The sequence below is a fragment of the Hylaeus volcanicus genome, chromosome 6 (genome assembly GCF_026283585.1).
Source record: "Hylaeus volcanicus isolate JK05 chromosome 6, UHH_iyHylVolc1.0_haploid, whole genome shotgun sequence".
In the NCBI taxonomy this organism is placed as follows: Eukaryota; Metazoa; Arthropoda; class Insecta; order Hymenoptera; family Colletidae; genus Hylaeus; species Hylaeus volcanicus.
In genome coordinates, this window is record NC_071981.1 from 6,768,760 (window position 1) to 6,773,744 (window position 4,985).

A 4,985-nucleotide genomic window follows, 5' to 3' on the forward strand; every position below is an offset into this window, starting at 1 on the left:
ATCGGGACTCTCACTCTCTCTTTCTGCACCTTCCATTCCTAGTAGGTTTTATTCAGAAATAAATAAATATTTGTTAATATACATATTACAAAAATGTTATATCAATACCACATGATTTTAATAAACATGCCCATGACTGATTTGTAAAATAAATAAGTTTTTAATCAGTTACAAAAGTATATACAGGACTCCTCATAAATACTTATTTTGCACTTTATTACAGTTTCATAATGTTCCATTTATTATCCGTGTTACAATTCTTTAACGGGTTAGAAAAGTAATATTTAACTGGTCGAATGGAAATAAAGATTAATAATATATTTAAATTTACGCGCCGTTCACGGGAAATCAACGGATGCTGGCATCTACCAGATGAAACAAGATGAAACTATCGGTAAAAATGAAAATAAAACGTTCCCAATTCGAAATCAATTATAATATGTGTTAATAGCATGTTATGCTTGTAGTAGGAGTCAAAAATGACTTAATAATGTAGTTTATGCGAATAAACTGCAATGTTGCAGTATAAAAGTAGTGGTTGCGCCATCTAGCGGTTGCAAGTAGGAACTACTTCTCGACCAATTTAGGTAAATTGTGGTAGATGGCGAAACTAATAAGTATATATATCGACACTTCAAAGCCACAGTCGCAGTTGCAATTGACAGTACACAGACAACAGTCACAGGTCGCAGCTCTCCGGGTGTTGGCTATCGGTGCTCACAATAATCTGGCTATGCGCCCTCAAGGTATAAGCACTCGGAGTCTCAGCTCTCAGTCACTGTTACAAAGTTCCAAATCGAAAATGTTCTCTTTGCAACAACAATGTTGCCACCTCCGCAAGGGGAACAAAGTTCCAAACCGAGGGCTTTTAAAACTCAAAATTGCAAATCGCAAAATGTCCGATCGCAACAATGTTGTCGCATTAGAAATGGCAACAAAGTTGGAAATCGAGAATGACCATTCGCAACAATGTTGTCGCGTTGGAAATGGCAACAAAGTTGCAAATCTCAAAATGTCTTATCGCAACAATGTTGTCGCGTTAGAAATGGCAACAAAGTTGCAAATCGAGAAGGTTCATTTGCAGTAATGCTGCCGCTTTGGAAAAGACAACAAAGTTGCAAATCAAAAATGTTCTTTTTGCGACAGCGTTACCGTCCCAAGAAGGGCAACAAAGTGGTAAATCGAGAACTTTTATTGGCAAATGTCGTAGGGGCCTTCCAGGTGTCGTCAGGCGCCGTCAGGGACCGTAGTCGTCGTCGTTGAGGAGACGGAAAGAGGTTAAGAATAGGAGAGAGAGAGAGAGAGAGATTGTGCCAAAATCGTTGGCAGGAAGATGAAAGATACCGATAAGCGATAATCGCGGCACGGTTGAGTTTCGCATACTCGGAGGCGACGACCCCTGGGACGAGCAGCCTGGTCACCCATCACCCGATGCCAATTATCCCAATTACAACGTCCAATCAGCGCGCATATCGCACCAACCGAAAGGCGAAACTGCTCATTAAATCCGGCTTTAATGCCCTTCCACCGCGTCTCGTAATGGAATGGACTCATCGCTGGCCTCTCTGCCGCGAAATGGGGAACGTACGTTGCCCGCGCCCCGCTGGGCCCGGCGAGGTTGTCCAGGGTCATTCGATTCAAAGGAAGGTCACGTCAAGGTCATAGACTCACCACCCAATGATTACAACGCGCGATCCAGCCCGCGCACAGGACTCGGTGGCCTCTGCCCGGCTACGGGCTTCGTTTTCGTCGGACGAATGCGCTGGTATACCTTGTTCAGCCACCGTATACGATTATTCTTTCATTAGGCTACAGCTCCGTACTTGTTCTGGAAGGAACGTTTATTACTTGACCCTTGCTGTGGGCGGTTGTGAAACCCTTTGTCGATCGGAACGTGCGGGGAGCGCCTATGGGCGTGTGGTTAATATACTTACTTCATTTCATTGCGATTAAGCTATGTTTATATTACATACTTGTCAAGATTTTTTGTAGAGGTATTTTATTACATAGTAGAGTAGGTTTAGTCTTACACTCGGTCAGATTTGGATTTTACTTCTAGTACAGCAAGTATAAGTTAAGACTACATTTTATATAGATGGTGTACTACATAGACTATTTTCATAGATGGTGAATGTAGATTATTTTGTGAAGGTTTTTCCTCAAACGCCATCTTTAGACATACACCAAAACTAGTAAGTTATCTGTCTAAAGAAAATAAACAACTAACTGTGAAGGTTTTTAGTTTTATATTGTACAAATTGCGCATGTTACGATTAGCCTGTAGGATTAGTCTGTAGACGATTGATTTAAAACGAAGGATCCTCAATTCCATTCCGGTATAGAAGAGATCTGAGAATTGTCGATAAATCTCGAGTGAGGCCGCCTGTGGGGTGGAGTGGGGTGTAAGTAAGACGGAGGGTTTCCATCGTTTTATTTCCGCGGCCCAGTGGAATGATTTATACGACATCGTGGACGATCCTCGAACTTTCACCTTCTCTGAAGAATATACCTTTCACGGTTGGTGCACGGTACAACGAAAATAAATCCATCCTGTTTATTGGCGAATTTAAATAAATTGAAATTACGTGACTCCGACCGTTGATTGTTCACGGAAACTCCTGACTACATTTATCCATTCTTTGCGAGACTTCCTCCTTCAACTTCTCGAGTTTTTCATTTCTCATTTTTAATGTTTCAATTTATCTTTCTCTTTCGAATGTCTGTTGCAATTTTACGTTATACATTCAGTTGTAAATTTTAATTTTAATGTATACAGATCTAAAGATGAGTCACACCCACGAGTTAAAACGTTGTTAACTACTTACATTACGGACGCCATCATTCCGTGTTCATTTTTATTCGGTACGGTTGCTACCCACTCGCCGATACCAGGTGTAGATTAGTTTCGTATTGTGCAATTATAGTAAATATAGCTCAGATACATTATAGACTTGGTTACTTCTAGGTTGTGCTAATACTCCAGTCTAAGTTCCTGTTATACAACTCTCTACATATAAACCAGGTTTGTACCTCATTCTCTTGTGAAGTTGTTTATTTTTAGGTTATGTCAATACTCCAGGCTAAGTTTACATCACACAATTCCCTAGATCTATACCAGGCTTATATTCCACTCATTTATACAGTTGATTACTTTTAGGTTATGTCAATACTCCAGTCTAAGTTTCTATTATACAATTATTTATATCTATGCCAAGTTTATATTCCACTCACTTATACAGTCGATTACTTTTGGTTATGGTTATGTCAATACCCCAGTCCATGTCTCTGTCACACAATCCCCCACATCTAAACCAAGTTAACATCCCACTCACTTATCCCCATTTAGCCCAGCTATACATTCTACATTATTTTACATCTCCAGAAGACACTATCCTCTGAATAATTACTACTCACTCCACAGTTCGCCAGAGCAGATCTACACCGATCACCCAGTCCATCTTGCTCCTCCTCGCGGTTCCCTCATCGTTCCGCGCTCCGCAAAGGACTATCCAACCGGAGGATTCACTTTCGAGTCACGTTCCAGCATACATCATTCGAGCGCACCTTGACCGCAACAGGATCAGCCGTGTAAACGAAGCCTTAACCTAGCCAGAGCAAACAGCAAGTAACGCCGGGGGCCGAAATGAAAGAGAACGTGAACGCAAATACGACGTAAATCACGGCATGCACGAGAAATCAATCGAACCCCGCCGATCGGGTATCGCGGTACAGCTGGTATCAATAACCCCAATCACCGGGTTGTTGGGCACCGTGGTTGCCTCCTAACGATGCAATTAGAGCGGGTGGGAGTGCACGAATTAGGCGTGATAAATGCCAGGAACGCCCCCGCGTGGCGTCGTTTTTCTCGCAATCAGAAGGGCAAACGAATTTATTCGGTTCGCCGCCGCGATAAACCGACGCTGCCCGCGTCATTAATCCTCTGTCGCGGCTGTAATAAGCCCTTAATCTTCGGAGCGAGCTGGCTACCAGCTCCGCCGATCCACCGGCCACGTTTCGCGAGTATTCCGCAAAATTTCTGCACTCTCACGCGGTCAACCGGCGTATTTACGGCGGAAAAGACACTTCCCGCGTCCGCGGCGATTAATAAAGCTAATTAATGCGGTTAATAAATATCGTCTGGAACGCGTTAAATCATCCAACGAAGGTCGGCCACCGTCTTGGACGCGCGTGAAGGCTCCTGTAGTTTCAGGGGATACCGGAGTCTCCGTTGCGATGGAATTTCTTCTTTAATTCGCGATACGTTGGACAGGCTTCCTTCTTGGATTCGTTTTTAAATTTTCTAGGGAGTATGGGGAATTGGCATAAACGCTGCTGCAGGGGTTGGTATGATGAATTGGGTCAGTAACAATTGGTATTACATAATCCGCATGCGCATTACATAAAATAGTCTAACTTTGGAAACGTGTCCTTTTCCATAGTACTTGACTATAAATTCTTTGCAAACACTGCAACACTAACAAAATTTGTTAGACTTACGATGTCCCCTCATAGGGAAGATCCGAGTGCAAAGGGTTCAAATAAAGAAACAAATCAGTCCCTCGCTTCCGGGCGAATTTGGAGTCGCAGTAAAATATTATGTAAAAATGGCTTTTAACTTCCCATCCCTTTGCCCTTGGAGACTGGTCCCTAACAATAATTATTCACGTTCGGTAACGATCGACGAATCTCGTCGAGACCACACGAAATAGCCGGATTCCAGTTTCGAGCGTCTAATTGGACTTCTATACCAACTAGTTGATCATGATAATGACATTTACATGGGCCCCGATATCGGTTCACGGAACTGGTTCAGCCGCGAACGCGTTAACAAAACCAATCTCAATTAAGAGTGAATTCGATAATGAGACCTAGCTATTGAGCGCGTGCAGGCTCCGTGCACGTTTGCCGGCCAGCAGACTTATCTACTTTCACATTCCGGTGAGCGCGAAACGATTTGCCTTGGTGTTTTATTAACGGGGTTTAAT

General features: G+C 42.9%; 1 long non-coding RNA gene across 1 annotated transcript; it reads left to right on the forward strand.

Moving 5' to 3' along the window:
• The first annotated feature begins 670 nt into the window (after nucleotides 1–670).
• LOC128878548 (uncharacterized) lies at nucleotides 671–4,550 on the forward strand. The gene is made up of 3 exons (XR_008457430.1): nucleotides 671–746; nucleotides 1,211–3,022; nucleotides 3,422–4,550. It is a non-coding gene; the product is annotated as an uncharacterized LOC128878548 (long non-coding RNA).
• The last annotated feature ends 435 nt before the right edge of the window (nucleotides 4,551–4,985 follow it).